Here is a 20447-nt window from a genome sequence, read left to right as displayed (position 1 = left end):
CAACCTATAGTGGTAAGAAAGCTTCTGTTGTTGAGAGATTTAATCTAGCACTTAAGCAGAACATGTGGAAAAGGTTCACAACACAAGGAAATTAGAAATGGATAGATAAATTACAAACACTAGTTAAAAAGTATAATCATCAAATTCATAGAACAATTGGTTTAAAGCCTATAGAAGTTAATAAGAAGAATGAGCAAACAATATTGGAGAAAGTGTATCAAAAAGAATATAAGCGTGTTAAGCCCAAATACAAGTTAGGTGATCATGTTCGTATAAGTAAGTCGAAAGGGTTATTTGAGAAAGGATATACACCTAATTGGTCAACAGAAGTATTTGTTATTAGCGAAGTTATTCCATCTAATCCGCCTACCTATAGAATTAAAGATTTAGAAGAAGAGGGTGTGCAAGGTAGATTTTACGAACCAGAACTATTAAAGACGAAACACAAAGATGAATACTTAGTAGAAAAGGTGTTGAGAAAGAAGGTGACAAAGTATACGTTAAATGGCTAGGGTTTGATGATTCGCATAATAGTTGGATAGATAAAAGTAATGTTGTAGTGTAAATATAAATGTTGTCTTTTATGGAGTAACAACCATAAAAGGATAGTTTGAATGAGATAGGGGTAACGAAACGATACCACCATAGCCTATATTTCCAGGGACCGAATTCGGGCCGATGAAATTATTAGAAAAGTAGCAACACAACAAAAAAAAAGCGTAGGTCGACTTTCCGGCAGACGCTCTACTTATCAAATAACAGGAGGAGCAATGGAGCACTTTTGCTCTGTTGCTCTACATAAAAATTAGGTGGAGCAGATCTTCACCACCAAAACCCAATTTACATAGTTGAGTCAAAAGGAACCATATTGCTCCGCTATCATCTAGGGCTCGTTAATGATAATTGTATGAGGTTGTATGTTTGAAAGGGGGTCAGTGCTGGTGGTCCCAATTGAGTTACTTTGAAAAACTCATCTTACACAGTAAAACTAGGTGGTAATGAAAATGAAGTTAAAAATCAACATTTTCTATATAATAAATATGGGTACTATGGATAGTTCTCTTACTTTAAACTATATTTGCTACGAACAGATCAAGGACAACTATTGGTATGGGGTTTTTGGCGACTTCAAGTTGATTATAGATAAGAGTACAGGATACTTTAACGCTACTAAACTGTGTCAGAGTGGTGGTAAAATATTTAAAGAATGGTTAAAGTTACAAAAATCAAAAGAACTATTAGACTATTACAATAAAAAAGGCAATGGGGACGATTCTACCAACCGCTCTATGTACACAATCAAAGGTGGAGAAAGAGAGACAAATATAAAGTTAACAGGAACATATGTAAGAAAACAACTAATATTAAGTATTTCGTTGTGGATCTCGAATAAGTTTTACGATAAGTGTTATAATATTATAAAAGATTACTTCACACAAGACTTTAAACAGCTGCAACAAAACACAGCCGCCCTAGAAACAAGAGTTAAAGAAGTAGAACAGTCAATGAATGACCTCAAAATACACAACGAAGAACAAGCAAAGGAGATAACAATGCTTAAGACCATAGCAGCTGAACACACAGAAGACCCAGGAAAAGTACACAAGTTAATCATCGTTAAAAAGAACCTCACAGCTGGTCAGCTTCAAGACATAGTAGACAAGTACGACACAGACAAACACGATCAGGTTAGGCGTTACGAGTCATACAAGTATTGGGTTGGAAGGGTTCAGCAGCGCAACATCAAAGCAAGACTTCAGTGTCTAAAAGAAAAGTACCCAAGAATGTCAGTGTTATCAGAAATCAAAGATCCAAACTCGGTCAACCTCCTAAACAAAGTCAAAGAAAAATACAGCTGTGTTGTTTCGTATGATTGTCATGTGGATATTGAAGAAGAAGACGACGATGAGTTTGTTGTTGATTTGTTTTTGAGTATAAGGTCATAAGTGTCTCAGCGTATTTGTCGTTGTTGAAAAGGTTTTATGGTTTGTCCATCAAACCCAACTAAACAAGGGAACTAAAAATTTCGACTGTTTACAGTTGGTTAGCCTTACCTTGAAAGTTTTATTGGTTTGGTCAATCACATCACACCGTTTAAAAAATGAGTACGGTGAACACCAAGCTTCTAAATACAAATGGATTCAATGCTTAGTCTTAATGACATTTGTTACGAACAGATCAAGGACAACTATTGGTATGGGGTTTTTGGCGACTTCAAGAAACGGGGACCCGCGTTAATCCACAACAACATACAATATTCATTAACGAGATAAGCGGTCTAGATATAGACCACTTCAAAAAAGCGACGTATGCATGTTTGAAAGGAGTCCAGTGCTGGTGGACCCCACGAAAATGAAGTTAAAAATAAAGATTTACTATATAATAAATATGGGTACTATGGATAGCTCTCTTAGTTTAAATGATATTTGCTATGAACAGATCAAAGATAACTATTGGTATGGTATCTTCGGTGATTTTAAATTGATTATAGATAAGAGTACAGGATACTTCAATGCTACTAAGCTGTGTCAGAGTGGTGGTAGAAGATTTAAAAAATGGCTAGAAAATAAAGATTCAAACGAACTATTAGAATATTACAATAACAAACTAAGTGGACCGAATTCGGGCCACTTCAAAAACTCATCTTACACAGTAAAACTAGCTGGTAACGAAATAAACAATCTAATCTCAGGAACATATGTATACAAAAGAATTTTCCTAGCTATTGCTTTTTAAACATCATATGACTTTTACGAAAAATGTTCTGTAATCATCGAAGACTATTTCGTTTCTAATTTTAAACAGATTCAAGAAGACCAAGAAGAGTTGCAAAGAAGAGTAGAAGAGATAGAACAGTAAATGGATGAATTACGTTTGCACAATCAAGAACTAGAAAGCAAAGTTGATTATCTTAAAACAGTTGCAGCACCGTATACAGAAGATCCAGGAAAGATACATAGGCTATTCATTATCAAGAAAAACCTTACTAAAGAACAACTTGAGAATATACTCTTTTACTATGACGAAGAAGAACGAGATCAAAAAGAAAGAATAGAACGATATAAGTATTGGGTTGGAAGAGTACAAACATGCAATTACGAAAGTAGGATTAAACAACTCAAACTTAAGTATCCAAGTATGAGTATTCTGCATAACGTCGACGATCCAAACTCTATCAACTTATACAACAGAGCTAAAGAAAGATATGATGATAGAATAACTTGGCACGGTTCGCATATGAACACAGATTTAAGTGATATAGATCTTGTTGACAGGTTTATTCAGTTAAGAGACATTTAAGTACGAAAAACGAAATACGCTATTGCTTTTATGGTTTAATCCTTCAAAGTACAATTTCAAGCGTTAAACCAAACCTCTGCTGCAACAGCGAATGCTACATTCAACATATCACCTAAATTGGGATTATTATGTTGTTTTCTTATTATAGCTCTCCAATCTACGTAAGGTCTAAATGCATATATAAACTCTACAGATAGGTCTTGATAAGTTGAGATGTTATCCCAATGAGCTCTGTCTTTAAACTCTGCAATAAATACTTCTGTTAAATTTTGAGACATTGAAATCATTTCCCAATCTACTTTGTCAGCGTAATCTCTTATAAGGTTTTCTGATAATTGTTGATTTCCAGATAAGCACGCCCAAGAAACTTTATCTGCATGTTCTCGTATAAAGGTTTCAGAGAGTTTGTTTCTATAAGATATAGCATCAAAATCAACTTTATCTATAAACTCACTAATAAATTCTTCGGATAGGTTTTGATTATACGATACTTCTCCCCAATCAACTCTATCTGCAAATTCTCTTATAAAGTCTTCTGATAAGTCTTGGCTTCCTGAAATAATCCCCCAATCAACTTTATCTGCAAATTCTCTTGTAAACTCTTCCGATAACTTTTTCCATAAACATATTTCGCTCAAATTAACTTTCTGCTGATATTTGCGTATGAAATCTTCTGTAATGTGATCATAGTTATATTCCTCCTCATAATCTTCATAACCTATAGATAGCCATTGTTCATCAGTCAGTGAATCTAATATTTCATCAGACAAGTTCATAACGTTCGCATAGAGAATGTTTTGTATAAGAAATGAGTTGTTTTCTTTACTGGCTTTCTTGAACAAGATCTAACATACCTATGGACACGCTAAAATTTATTTTGTCTTCATCATTATAACCTCCAATATCTAAATGTTTACATACACAATCAAATATTGGCTTGTAAGATAATATTTCCTTAGCACTAGTCATGTTCGTTTTTATTCTTAGATTTTTAAATTTACTTCATTTTTGTTGGTTTTCTATATAACAAATATGGAGAAAGAATTTGATTTATTACATGATAGACTTAACCTTATTCATGAAGATCTTAAACTTTTAGCAGCACTACTAGAGAAGCAAATACTGTTAAAGGAAAAAGAATTATTAATAACACAGCAAAAAACATCTGATTTGAGTAGTGATGATGAATATAAATATGGCAGTGATGATTATGATGATGATGATGAGTAAGTTTACCAAAATTATTTAATTTTAAATGTGTATATGTGACTTTGATGGGTTATTCCCATGAAAGTCCTGTTCTAATACAACGCGTAATATGTAGACAATGGCAGGAGTGTACAATGTTAAGCGTTGTATTAGGACAAATGAAAATGAACTGAAATAATCCGGTGAAGATAAAAATTGAAGAGTATAAAGATTTTCTATAGTATAAATAAGATGAGTAATTATAGTAAATTTACTGTAGTAGAGTTAAGACGCCAATGTAAGGAGAGGGGAATCAGAAGATATTCCCGATTAAGAAAAGCAGAACTGATAGACCTTCTTAAACAATATGACGATGAACAAAGCAGAAGGCAGATTAGAAATATATTCCTCTTTAAACAAGAAGTAATTGAAGAACCGAAACCAGCACGTATACCCATCAAAGTAGAATTAGAAGAAACAGCACTCAAGAAGCGTTTACAAACCATTAAAGTTGAAAACACAGGAGGATATAAAGACCCAATAAAATTTTTAGATACAAGTGGAAAAGTTACTATTAACAAAATCAAAGAGGAATTAAAATTTCACCCTGTTAAAGTTAACCTTGTTTTCATTTGCGACTATATTAAAGATAAAGAAATACAGGAGAGCAATTTTAAAACATCAAACGAGAGAATATTAGAATCAACTGACTTAAGTGAATATATACATCATGCAAAACAAAAACTTCGTAGAGAAATGGAAGAGTTTGAAGGTAGAGGATCAGGATGGACATTACACCAAATTAAATATTTACAAATCAGATTAAACAAGTATGTACCATTAAGAGCTTCTTCCTATATTGAGCTTCCTAAACCAATTAAAGATAAGAAAGCAATGATTAATATTAAAAATAAAGACAACAAATGTTTCTTGTATTCCATTGCTAGCTATTTAAAACCTATAGACAGATGTTCTCAGTATCAAAGACCTTCACATTATAAACAGCTTGTTAATGAGTTGCAAAAGAAGTATTGTGATAACATTGAATTTCCTGTACAATTAAAAGATATTCCAAAATTTGAAAGAAGAAGTAATATCTCCATCAATGTTTACAGCTATGACAAGAACTATAATTTATATCCACTTCAAATCACAAAAAATAAGCAGGAAACTCATATCAATTTATTATATGTAAAAGATGAAAAAAATAATAATCATTTTTGTTGGATAAAAGACCTATCACGATTAATAAGAAGTCAAGTGACAAAACATACTGAGAAGTTATACTTTTGTGATAGATGTTTAATAAGACACTTTCGAAATGAGAAGCAGTTGCAAAACCATGAGCTATATTGTAAAGAGCATGAGGCTGTTAGAATATAACTTCCGAAACTATACGACAATCAAATAGAGTTTCAAAACTATAATCGTTCATTAAGAGTTCCATTTACGATAATTGCTGACTTTGAATGTATCTTATGTAAGTTAAAAATAGAGCATAATTGTAGTAAAACAGTAAAATATCAAAAGCATGAACCAATGAGTTTTTGTTACTATGTCAAATATTCAAATGGGGACTATAAAGCTCCTGTTAGTTATATAGGTCCAGATGCTGCGAAAGTATTTATTGAAATGTTACAAAAAGAAGCAATAGAAATATTAGAAATATATAAAACTGTAGTTGATATGACTCCGCTTAGTGAGAAGGAAATAGAAGTTTATAACAGTTCGGATACTTGTCATATATGTGAGAAAAACTTGAATGACTTACCAACAGCTGTTGAGAAAAAAATAAATATATTAAAGGGGAAAATACAGTTCTACAAGGATAAAGATGATATGAGTGAAAAAATAGAAGAATGGAAGCATGACTTTAAAAAAATGTTTGTATAAGAGTATAAAAATAAAGCAAAAGTAAGAGATCATGATCATTTAACTGGAAAGTTTAGAGGTGCAGCTCACAGTTATTGCAATTTAAACTATAAAAATCCTAACTTTGTTCCGAGAAACATTAAAGTTTTTCCCGATTGATAAACTTGATTTAGTTAATACTAAAGGTGATTATCCATTTGATTATGTTGATTCATTTGAAAAATTGAAAGAACCTGTTCCATTATCTCCAGACAAATTTACAAACAGATTAACAGGAGAAAAATGAGTCCTGAGCGTCATAAGCTTCATGTACGAGTTTGTAAAGAATTCAATCTAGAGTAATTGGAGGACTTAACTGAACATTATAACAAAACAGATGTCCTTCAATTAACAGATATATTTGAAAACTTTAGAGATGTGTGTTTAAAGGCATATGGATTAGATCCTGGTTGGTATTATACAGCACCAGGTCTATCGTAGGATGCAATGTTAAAGATGACTAAAATTAACTTAGAAATGTTAACTGATTATGATAAAATACTAATGTTAGAAAAGGGTATACGAGGAGGAATCTCACAATGTAGTAAAAGATATGTAAAAGCTAACAACAAATATAAGCAAGATTATAATAAGGATGAGTGTTCAACATACCTAGCATATCTAGACGCAAACAACTTATATGGATGGGCGATGAGACAATACATGCCTTAAAAAGATTAAACCTTACATAGATATAATGAACATTCCAGATGACTCAGAAACTGGATACATATTAGAAGTAGATTTAGAATATCCAAAGTATTTACACAACAAACATTCTGATTTACCATTAGCTCCAGAAAACATGTGTCCACCAGAATCAAAACAATCGAAACTACTAACAACACTTTATAATAAGGAGAGATATGTAATTCACTATAGGAACTTAAAACTATATATGTCGCTTGGAATGAAATTAAAGAAAGTGCATAGAGTATTAGAATTCAAACAATCAGACTGGTTAAAGAAATACATTGATTTAAATACAAATATGAGAACGCAAGCTAAAAGCAAGTTTGAAGAAGACTTTTATAAGCTCATGAATAACTCAGTATTCGGAAAAACAATCGAAAATATTCGAAAGAGGCAACCCATACAATTAGAATGTGATCCTGAAAGAGTAGAAAAATTAATTCCAAAACCTAATTTTGATTACAGAACAATATTTACAGAGAATTTGTGTGCTATACATATGAAAAAAGAGCGATTGACATTTAATAAACCAATATATGTTGGTATGAGTGTATTAGAACTATCAAAACTGTTAATGTACGATTTTCATTATAACACTATGAAGCCGAAATATGGAAACAATATAGATTTATGTTATATGGATACTGATAGCTTTATATATGAGATTGAGACTGAAGACTTTTACAAAGATATAGCAGAAATAGTTGACCAGTTTGACACGAGTGAATACAAGGAAAATAATGTATATGGACTACCACTAATAAACAAAAAAAATAATAGGTAAGATGAAAGATGAGAATAAAGGTAAGATAATGACGGAGTTTATTGGTTGAGATCAAAGATGTATGCTTATAGAGTAGAAAATAAAGAAGAGAAAAAAGCTAAAGGAGTAACTAAATGTGTAGTTGCCAAGGAGTTGCAATTTGATGATTATAAAGAAAGTTTATTTAAAAATGTTAAAACGTATAAAGACATAAACCTCATTAGAAGTTATAAGCACGATATATATAGTATAACCGTTCATAAGCTAGCATTAGATTCTTCAGATGATAAGAGATATATATTACGAGATGGGGTAAATACATTAGCTTGGGGTCATTATAAGATAGAAAAGATGTAGATGCAAGTTAGTTATAAGTTTTAGATGTAAGTTTTTATGATTTTAAATGTCATAAAAGCGTATGCGCAGTGCGCTCGACTCAATCTCGCTTTATGCTATCCTTCCGTGTTAAAGTGTAATGGTCAGTGGCGGCTTCATAGTTTTTGTTAGTTAGGGGGGCGGAGGGGGAAAAGTGTCTGCAGAACATACATATGTACTCTACTTGCATAGAAAGAAGATTCGTGCTATATATCTTATCATAAAAATGAGGGATCTTTGGTTTTCTTTGATGATGCCGCCATTGAACATTTTCGAATATATTTTGGCCTTCTGATAATAGCACTAATTTTCTTTTTATGTGGTATCGACAGCACTAATTTAACACTAACTTTGGGTATAAATTTCATCTCGATCGGTTGAGTGGGTGGGGCTTGCGTGAACCTAGCCCCACCCAGAATCTTTTTTGTTTTTTGAAGTCTGTGTAACGGCACAAATTTTTTTAACATTAGAGGTCGTCAGCACTAATTGGGCACTAATTTTTGCATATGTTTTAAAATTAGTTCCGATGTGGGTGGGGCCAGGTTCACGGACATACTTTTTCCATCAATTAATTTAGATATTATAATAAGGACTTACTTTCAATTGTTTACCCAGTATATCAAACTCAATGCAAATAAAATACATAATTTAAACTTCCATAATTCAATATTCAAGCAATAGCTAACAAAATTGCTCAAGTGCATATTTGTATAGAGGGCAAATTTACTCTCTACTTCTGAAAGCATGCCCTTGCCTCTCACACGGACCGCAGGAGCAACATTCTCAAACGCTGCGGAAAACTCCAAATCAAATATTAGTGTGTACACATTTTGTGAATTATGCCTTTTAATGAAAAAGATGAATCTTGTATTTTAAACATACTTTAATGACACATATTAACTCAAGATGGTTCGTCACCGTTAAATTCGTAATGCGATATAAATGTGTTGTAATGAGTTGTTCTTATTTCAATACGTATATTTCAGAACTTGGATGTTTTAGTTTCTAATACATGAACATTACAAGTACACTTTTACGTTACGATATATTTGGCAAAGGTATATAAAATTTGACTCCCATTCTTAGATTAGTTTAGTAACAATTCCATTAAGAGAAGGAACGAATTCTTTCTAAACTTCGATAATGCGCAGTAACAAATTGTTCCCACAATGAGATTTTGTGGTTAGAAGAACTGTTCTATGAAATTTGATGGATGAAAACTATAAATATATATATTAAAGTTTTTCTATATTCCTTGTCATTTTGTTAAGGAAGCTCCTTGTGGCTAAACAGAGTACAACGTCAATGTATATACAGTATTACAGGTAGCACATTTTCTGCTATCGAGAGAAAAAAATAACCAGAATTCTTGCGCGACGTGACGTCACGTGGAAGAGAGCACGAAACAAACACATTGTAGTGAATACAGTAAGCTGTGTCGATGCGTGAAATTTATAAAGAGTGGGAAATTATTGAGACAAAAATGAATGAAAATAACTTTATTGTTGCTCAATGTCCAAATTGACAAAGGTAAACTCCATGTATAAAACTCCATGTAACTTTCCTAAAATGTTGTTGGTATAACCTGACCAGCCAACGAGTGCGGGCGGCCGGTTTGGAACTTTCGTGCTGCCAAAATGTCTTGAGCCGTAGCAAAAATGCGAACTAACGCTCACACCCACGCGTTGAGCCAATAAGCGTTCAGCTGTTGCTAAGCGAAAGAAAGCGAGTGGAATTCCTTCAGCCGATAGCAGCGCTTGCAACGGAAGACTAGGGATCAAGTCAATGTAGCTTATTTATAAAATGCAAGCAGCAGTGTTTCTTACTGTACTACTTGTAATCAATCTATCACAGTTCTTTTTGTCCTGTTCGTAATAAATCACTTCACGCATATGCTCAAGTCAGGGGCAGATCCAGGGGGCGGAGCGATCGGGGCGATTGCCCCCCCAGAATATGATATTTTTTTATTTAAAAAAACCTAAGAATTTTGACCTTTGTATTATAAATGTAAAATAAAAATTAAAATAGGTAGGCCTTACTTTTTTTACGTTGCAGAAATCAAATAAAGCAATAAATTGCAATAAATTACTTACATTGAAGTTCTTGATAAAAAAAAAATGTACACCTTCGAAATCGCAGGTGGCCATTTCTGTTCTAGAAATTGCAGACAATAGCTACTTCTCCTTTTCTAAAGTTGTTTTACTTCTTTTTTTTTTTTTGGCAATACACTCTTATCTTGATTTGACTTCGAACGACCGCCCCCCAAACATTCAACCTGGACCCGCCCCTGGCTCAAGTTAAGACAAACAGTTTCAAAAGTTATTGAAGTTATGGCAGAACATCTTAAGTAACAAGCCAAAAAACAACTACATCAAAAATACACCATCCATATTAGCTTGCGAACACTAGGGAATAGCGTTTTACAGGCTGCTCCTGTTTTATAATGACATCGAATAAAACGTAATCAATTTTTATACAATCTGCTTAATACACGGTAGAAGTTCACTGAATTGTCAATTGTGCTATGTTGTTCTTAAATTTGTAATTTCCATTCATATATCACTATCCAAAATACATCTGCATTACTGCTGGAATGGTTCACTACAACCACATAACTTAGGGCGTTCTTTATTAAGCGGAAAGAGATTAGGCTATGCATAACATCCAAACTGCAACTTTTAAAAACCGTTGGATACACTGCAGAATGAAACTCTCCGCTCCCCTGTCCCACCGCGCTTACCAAGAAACTGATGTAAACACAACAGCAGCGCCATCCTTCCAAAACCGCACTGCTATCCTGGTCAGGTAATACAACGACAGTGAGTTTGTCGGTGTAAACCCGCAGACAGAATCGTTGTAAACAATGTTAATATTTATTCTATTCATTTCTTACTGAAATATTATGAGACAGACTTGTAACACGAACTTCCTAAGCTACCTGTAAGTAAAAAAGTTCCGCCCTCATGTAATTCCTTCTCTCCATATATCGAATTGGCATGGAATTGTTAAGAATGAGCAGAAGTAAAAGGCTAAGAGAAAATAATTTATTTTTCAAACACATGAAGTTCAAGAACTTGAAAGAAATTTAAATAACTAGAGTCATGGATGCAGATCATGTAGAACGAGCAAAAATGTTACAAAAAAGGATTTTCCTATTTTGTCCGCATAATTCGGTGAAGCCAAAAAATAATCGAGACAAACCTGATGGGCTGCTCTCTTTTCCGCCAGTAATGCTCGCTCAAAACTAGATTTTCCGTATGCCAACATGTATTGTTCATTGCGTTTATTCTTATTTAAATATTCACTTTAACGTTTAAAATGGTTACATGTGCAGCTTATAGATTCGTGTTCGTTAACTTCAATGGGGCTTGAGTTCTTATTTCCGTTGAGGCTCGTGCTCACTTCGGCTAGGACTCATCCTCCAATAAGGATCACACTCAGGGTGGGATCCAGGATTTTCTGAGCGCACCAATAACAAACTAACCAATCATACTGAAACTCTTCAAAGTGACATGTGACAATACTTTTTACGCTTGGCAACGCTGATACATAGAACGAGAAGGGGGCCGGTTATTTTAAAGAAGGTCGCATGTTTTCTGTCCTACTTGACAAATGTTATATTGTTTTGCTTTGTGAATCCTTTTCCTTCAACCTTCAAAAAATCGACTTAATGTATCGCTTTTGCAAAGCTCTGCTTTCTCTTAAGCCCAAAACGGAAAACTAATTTCAGAAAGTTTCGCAAAGAGTTGCTATTTTCACTGCTAGCTTCTCATTTTAGATAGTGTATATTTACAACGAAGGGGTGCATGTGCACCGGTGCACCCACTAAATCCGGCCCTAATCACACTCACTAGACTGCTGGGAGCTTGCACTAATTTCATTGGGGGCGCAGGCGCGGTGGCTCAGTGGTAGAGTGTTCATCACCGGTGCTTGGGGTCACTGGTTCGATCCCAGCTCGCGTTGTGTGGACTTCGTGGTGAACAAACACCGTCCTCGTGGGTTTCCCGGGGTTCTCCCGGTTCCTCCCAGTTTCTTCATTCCGCCATTTCATTCATTTCTTATAATCACCGTCTCCTTTAGAATAACCGGCATAAACGTGGGACGTAAAACTTAGAGTTCATTTCATTTCATTTTAATTTCATTGGGGTACACGTTTATTGGGTTTCGGCTCGCTACACTAAATAAAACTCGGGCTTACTAATCTGAACCATAGTAAGGGTCAGTACCATGAATGACCTCGTGCTCAATGACGTCAGTGGGGCTTGCAATAAGTTTATTACTTTCAGTGGGGAAAGCGTTCACTATTCTCCTTAAGGCTGGCTCTTACTCAAGCTCGGGCTGATATCCTTCAATGAGGCTCGCGTTTACTCGGTCTCGGTCTCACATCCTTCAGTGAGGCCCACTGTCACTAGACTCCTTGGACATCGCGCACCCTAATCTATTTCGAGCAAGCACGCGATTAGTTAGGTTCGGGGTCACTAATCTTAATTAGACTCTTGCTTACTAGCGCGTGCTATCTTCCGTCAACTGGGCTCTAGCTCATTCATCAATGGGGCTTAAACTCACTGACACTAGTGTGTATTAATGTGGGCTTGGGTTCCATATTTTCAGTGGTGTTCGCGCTATTTATTCTCGTTGAGGCTTGCGTTTTCTTGGTCTACGACTCACATTCTTTAATGAGGTTCGAACTCACTAGGCTCCTTGGAACTCGTGCTCTCTAGTCTCCTTCGGTCACTCACTTGCTTGGATTCGGATTGGACTCGTGCTCACTCGTGTTGACTCACTTCCGTCAGCTGGGCTCGATCTCACTACCATCAATATATCTCGAGCTCACTGGTACCAGCGCGGTTTTCACTAATGTGGGCTAGGGGTTCATTACCTTTAGTGGGATCGTGCTCATTATTCTCTTTAAAGCTCGTGCTTATTTGGCCCCGGGCTCTCTGATCTCTTTCGGGCAAGCGCTTACTTGGGCTCAGACTTCAACACTCAGGGGACTCGAGCTCACTAACGTTAGTAGGGCTTATACTCATTTTTGCTTGGACTCACATACTTCATTCAGGTTCGTGCTTAGTCGGTTGTGGTACAGATCCTTTAATGAGACTTGCAGTTATTAGCCTCCTGGCACTCGCGCTTACGAATTTTCCGCGAACTAAACCCGAAATATAGTAGAAACACATGTAAAAACAAGAACAATTATTTGAGAATCGGAGCCCAAACATTGAAGAAACACAGTGCAAGGAAAAACAATCAATGCGTTCCGAGTTCTGTGACTTCTGAGGGCTGCAATTAGAATTATCATTAACATTTCCTATCAATATTCATAAAACAATAACAATAAGTGCATGATAACATTAATATAAATTTATTATAATGTACACAAAAATTTGACACACAATTTTTTGTTTTCTCGGATTAAAATGCTGCATATTGTAACACTTAAATTCCATACAATTGACGAGTTTTTATATGCTGCACCTATAGTAATAATATTGTTATTTAGACTACAGACAGATAGGTAAATTAACCATACAGTAAAAGAATGGCTGTCCGTAATTTCTTATATAATATGCAACATAATCAGCAGAAATTGCGTGAGTTTGGTGAGAGGAGGGTGGTTACAGTTTCAATATATATGTAAAATTTCTCTGAAAAAAAAAATAAAGATTAGTAGTAATTTTAAAATATAAAATTGTACCATCACCATCTCAAAAAAAAAAAAAAAAATTATTATAATATAGCAATTTATTCTGCGTATTTGCAGTGTTAGAATTAGTAATATTTTTTGTTTCTATGTAGTTTCAACAATCAAATGAAGTTAGAATATGCTCGGAGTATACAAAAAGTATATGCTACATGCAGAAGACGTGATTTCCTCTCTTCCACGTGACGTCACACTTCCAGCGACCAATGCTAGTTCGAATTCGCATATTTAGCAGCCCCTGGTACAACGTATTGTCGTAGGACAACCGGATTCCGTTCTCGAAAGGAGCTTAAGTGCTTTGGATCTCACATGAAGCTGGAAGCCAACGTATCACAAAAACTCGTTGATGAAATCACCGCTAACACTCTAATCAAATCATTTTCTTTTCTATTTACGTTTTTATTAAGATAGAATGCTATATTGTGAAATCGTATAGGCCTGAATCAATACAGAAGGGTAAATGATATGAAAGAATAATCGGCATTACTCGAGCAGACGGCTCTACCAAGTTTTCACACATTTATTGCATTTTCCGATTTCTTTTTGCAAAGCATGCAGTAAATGAATAGGTAATGCATAAACCACGAACCAATTTGTAGTAGGTAGCCACTAAAAGCACGAATGCTACCTACCGAGTCAGGGCAGGAGCGCAGCAGGGTGGCCCGAGCGTAGCGAGGAGGTGCGTCCGTAGGAAGAAGGCACGTCAGCAGGGCGGCATACGCATAAACAAGGAAGTAAAAAAATACATAAAATATCCGCAATAATTTTCAATTTCAAAAAACACTTTTCAAAATGTTTTCACTGATTTCCAGGGTACAAATGGCCCGCTGCGAGACGAAATTCGTCTCTTTTGAATTTTTACTTATTTCCTACAGTTCGCATAGTTGATTTTACGTTTCAACATACCATGACGCTGCAAAAACTTTATAATATGACGCTCTTTATTGCACAATTCTTTGTAACAAAATCGTATGTTTGCATCATATCCATCACAAATGCCAATTGCTAACACGAACAGAACATTTCCGTCGTTTACTTCCATTTTCGCATTCTTGTATTTTTCCGTTTCAATAAATAGTTACAATTAGAATACGTTCATTCACATTCAAAATGTATTTCTATATGATATCTAATGACAGAAATTACGTATATTCACACTCTACTTCTTTTACGAAAAGTGTTTGTTATCGTATTTTACCTATAAGTTTTGGTTTTGGTAGAGCCGTCTGCTCGAGTGAACCCGAATAATCATTTTTTTTTTCAAAAATGTGGTGCTGATCATGACCATTGTGTCATACGTAAATCGTTGCTCGACGAAAGTCGTATCATTTTTGAAGGCCATTTTCGTTTTTGTTGGAAGTGAAATGTCACTTCTTATTGCTTCTTGATCCTATAATTTTGAATCAGTTATTTGCAACTATGTATTCATGAGTCATCAACACTATCAGGGGAAAATTAATAAAGAAACAAAGTGTATTGGGAATATATTACGCGAATTTATTGTTTGTTTTAATCTGAGATGCAGGTTTATGTATGTGTTTTAAGACGTTTGGTTTACGAAGAAGAAATATTTGACACATTTAGCCTGCTGGCTCGTAAGGAAGACAAAATTTGTCTCTGACTGTGTTTGTCGGTCCAGTTACAGAAATTTCAAGAACTGATTGATGCATGACCTTCAATTTTGACCAGGATATACAGCGTTAAAAGTTAAGAATCGAATCGTTGATAGATGTAGTATTCAAAACAAATTTGATAGAAATGAATAACTTCCGGTTTTGACATTGATAACCATACAGTTAGAACGGTGTTAGATAGCGAGAAGTGGTTTTCTGGAATCGATTAAGTGTCTCAAAATACAGGGTGCGGCACGTATAACCGGCCCGTAAAGTGAACACATAAAATGAAATGTAATGTATTGAATATGATTAACTACAACACATATATGAAATGTAATGTATTGGATATGACTACTTTCCTTCACAGCAGGCGCTGAAAGTGTCCTACGCCCACTTCAACACACATGTGAGCACGATTGAGGAGATTCATATATACCCTTGTCAGTTCTTGTGTTTTAATGCTATTGGTGACATCCTGGATCCTGGTCTTGAGTTCTTCAATTGTGTGTGCATTTGTTTCGTATACTCTTCTCTTTAACAGTCCCCATAAGTAAAAGTCACACGTGGGTAAGTCTGGTGATCCAGGAGGCCACAAGCCTTTGCTGATTGTCCTCTCTGGTGTAAACATCTCATGCACAAGGGACAATGATGCAGCTGATGTGTGGCATGTTGCACCTTCCTGCTGAAAGTAACATAACTGACGCTCCTCTTCGGTCAAGTGTGTATAAAACTCCTCCAGGATTCCCATATACACGACACTCTTCACTGTCTTCTCAAAGAATATGGGCCCAACAACGCGTGTGGCGGAAATGGCACACCAAACACCAATCTTCTCATCATGCAAGGGTACCTGGTGGATTGCGTGTGGATTTTCTGTCGACCAATACCGGTTGTTTTGGGAACTTACGTACCCAGACAGGTGGAACCACGCCTCGTCACTCATGATGAGCATTAGTGGATCCAAGAAACCACTGGCAACATTGCTCAACAGCCATGAACAGAAATGCACCCTCTTCTGCAGGTCAGGCTCCTTCAATTCTTGCACAACACTTATCCGGTACGGTTTTAACTTCAGTCCCCTGAAAACACGTCTGCAACTTCTCTCACTCGCATGAACCTGTTGACTCAATCTCCTGGTTGACTTTCGAGGACTTCTTGTCATTATCTCCTCCACCTGCATCTTTAATTCAAGTGTGCAGACAGATGGTCACTGTTCCTGGGAGCATTTTGAACCGATCCTGTACGCCGCCTTTTTTAATCAATTCCTGAATGGTGCTTTTTGCTGGCACAGAACGTCCTGGAAATTTCTCCCGAAACAAATTCTTTGTTTTCACAAAATATCCAGTGAGAATGAACCCTTCAACAATGGCAACACGCTCGGGTATCGAATACGGCATTATCACACACTGACACTCATCCGGCTTAAAACAACGAGGCCTTTTTCTCAACTGGTTTCGACAAGTTTCACTGGCTGCGGCTGCACGTGACTGCTGCAGGTCACGTAAGTTGACCCGACCTCGACACGCCATCTCTTGGTAGGAAGGTAGATTATTTAAGTGTTGCCAAAAACACAATATACCAGAATATTACGACTGGCCGGTTTTACGTGCCGCACCCTGTATGTTACATCTCCATCATTAAATCTCTACTAAAACCAAAATTGACCGAAATTCCCCTAAAACGTTCGGTTTTAGTATTGATGTACATATAGCGAAACAATAACAGATGACGATTTTTGAATAAATGAATGAACAAAGTCAATTCCTCCCCCAAGATGAGGGAAATAGTGTCTGTTAGACTTAGGCTGTTTATCCACAGAAAGTTTTTAAATTGGTTTGCTGAGAGAGAGTGTGTGCAACAGAAGACGGAACATTGGATAGAATTATAAAATATACTTTTGTAGAATGAGATACTTGATGCTGCTGCAGGAAAAAGTCTCTTCCTCCACTTGTCACTTAAGAAATACCATCTTGGCTTCTTATTGGCAACCAAGCTCTACGCGCTGATTCCAGGAGAAAAGGATCCTAGATGCAAATCCAGAGGTTCCATTTGCATGAAATTAGGTAGTTTAACAATATTTTGTATATTTTTAAACTTTTATAAATGCTGGCTGATCGATGGATATTGCTGAGCAAATGTTAGCTTTTGTAGAATTTTGTTTTTATCTAAATATAAGCTCGGTGTGTTCCAAAATAATCCTATGGAATAAGCACATCGTACTAAGTTAACTGATAGTTTGGGTTTGGCTACACTGTATTTAGTTCTCCAAATGTAAGGCTTACAAAAAATGTTTGCTTGAAATATATATAGGATCTTTTGATCCAAAACTGAAAGTTACTATGTTTGTATCATACAACTCTTGTAAGTAACTCTTGAATCACCCGATCTCTCTCGATCGAATTTTCAAAAATAGATGACGTACGGGTCTCAAATGTTTTTTATCATTTCACTTTGACTTTAGAACTTACAGGATGAGGAGCGGCTACAGAAAAATGATCGAAAATGCCCGATATTACTGTCAAATCCATAGTTTTCCGGGTATGTTAGATGAACAGTGATACTTCCGATGGCGTTTAAATTGGAATTCTGCCCACAATAGTAATATGTAATTTTTTATTTATATAGATTTGTTATTATTTTCTGGTTTCCAATTATATCTTCTTTGTTTCTATGCATTTGAGAGCGCTTCAGTAATGGTGGAAAGCCACTGACTATCGGAGCATATTATATACTAATTTTTCTTGTTTTAACTCAGCTAAGTGGGTAATTGACGTTAGTCTTATATATAAAAATAAAGGTTATATCCTTTGTTTCTGTGGTATACAAACACACATCATTTGCATATTTGTAAGTAGCCGTATCGAAGATAACAAAGTCTGGTAGAGATCGTAGGCTATTTAGGCCTTTTCGATAATACCGTAAGGAAGTAAGATATGTTTTTGAAAGAGAAAAGTTTGGTTTAAGTTCTGTGCCGAAAATAGCGTGACTCAGAAGCTCCTTGTGAAACTCGGTATGAAAAGTCATTTTAAAAGTGATTGGAAATAGATCTACTACCTACAATATGACATAAAGAATACTGTGTGGGTAAAACACCACTAGTACCAAAGGGGGATAGGAAAGGCATGACTTCAAATAACCGAGAATGACTGATTTTAGTTTCTAATCCATAGTTTTTGGGATGATTGAAGTGAAAGTAAAGAAAAATTAAGTAAGCTTGATACCGATAAAGAAGTAGCTCAAATGGGTTTCATAGCTCCAGAACGACAGAATCATCAACAGATTGAAATATTGATGAAATCATAGTAGAAGAAGTTAAAATGGAAATCGATCTGGAGTAAGAGATCAATATTTGAAGTTTATTATATTCCATTTTGAAGTTGATTAGGCTACCGGGGACCCGCATTAAATAGAATCATCATCATAGGTATTCGGCCCTTACTGGCAGGTCACTTGCAGCAGCTGAGAATCTTCCATGCTTCACGGTCCTCCACTAACATCTTCGTCTTGACGTATGATCTTTCTTTTTTTATATCATAAATTAATTGCAATCTCCTTCACCCTCTGCCTCTCTTTTCCGCCATCATACACTCTGTGACGTCCTTTATCATACAATTTCTTCTTAGGCAATGTCACAATCAGTTTCTCTTTCTCTTTCTAACAATATCCAAGTGTTTTTTGTCCCCCAGCTTTTCTAACACCCACTCATTCGTTTCCCGCTAAACCCAACTAATTCTTTCCATCCATCGCCACACCCACATTTCGAATGCTTTCAGTCGTGTTTCATCATTTTTACCTAATGTACACGTTTCCGCCCCTTACAGTACAACACTCCACACGAAACATTTTATGAGTCTTTTTCTCAACTCTCTATGCAAGGTCCCACAAAATAGACTTTTCTTCCTCCTAAAAGCTTATTTCGCCATTCCTATCCTTGCTTTTAGTTCATGTTCGCATTTCATGTCATTACTAAGAATACTACCCAGGTATCGAAAACTATTCACTTGTTCTATTTTCTCCCCTCCTACATTTTATATTTGACACAGAGCCCTTCGTTCCAATCACCATGGCTTTTGTCTTTCTAACATTTATTTTCATCCCATATTCTTCAAAGCCCTTTCTCATTTTTTCTAACATTTTATTGATTTTCTTTTCAGATTCTGCAAGAAGCGCCATATCGTCTGCAAATCTTATGCATCTAATCATTCTACCTCCTACCGAAATGCCGTCATCATCATGTAAATTTTTTTTCACTATCTCTTCTAGATAGACATTAAATAGTGTTGGCGCGAGGCAGCATCCTTGTTGAAGTCCCCCTTTCAATTGCATTCTCTTCCATTAGTTCTTCCCCTATTATAACACTTGTTGGTTCATGTATAAGTTTCTTATGAGTCTTCGATCTTTCCATTCTAACCTTATCTTCATTCGAACTCCCAACAATTCCCAATTAACTCGGTTAAAAGCCTTTTTCTAGATCAATACATACAACATAGACCTCTTTCCCTATGTCTATAAAACTTTCACCGATCGCCCTTAATAATCCAATTGTATCTCTTGTGCTCTTGCCTTTTCTGAACCCGAACTGCTCCTCCTCAACTTTTTAATTTGTTCTTCCATATAACCTTCTGTTCAGTATTCGGAGCAAAATTTTAGCTTCGTGAGATATAAGACTAATAGTTCTATAATCATCACATCACTTTGGGTTCGATTTCTTAGCCATCGGTATCATGAAATATATATTTTTTTGTTATTAAATAGAATAATAATAAGAAAAATCGCACTCATCACTCTAACCCATGGAGCTGCGGAAAAGAGTAGATACTACGTATTAACAAAATATATTTCATCTCTACCGAAGCAATTAGTAAATAACGATTGATTTTACGAAAAATTGTTAAGAAGG

The sequence above is a fragment of the Thermobia domestica genome, chromosome 8 (assembly GCF_964235325.1).
Source record: "Thermobia domestica chromosome 8, izTheDome1.hap1.1, whole genome shotgun sequence".
NCBI lineage: Eukaryota > Metazoa > Arthropoda > Insecta > Zygentoma > Lepismatidae > Thermobia > Thermobia domestica.
Note: the sequence above shows the minus strand (reverse complement) of the source record.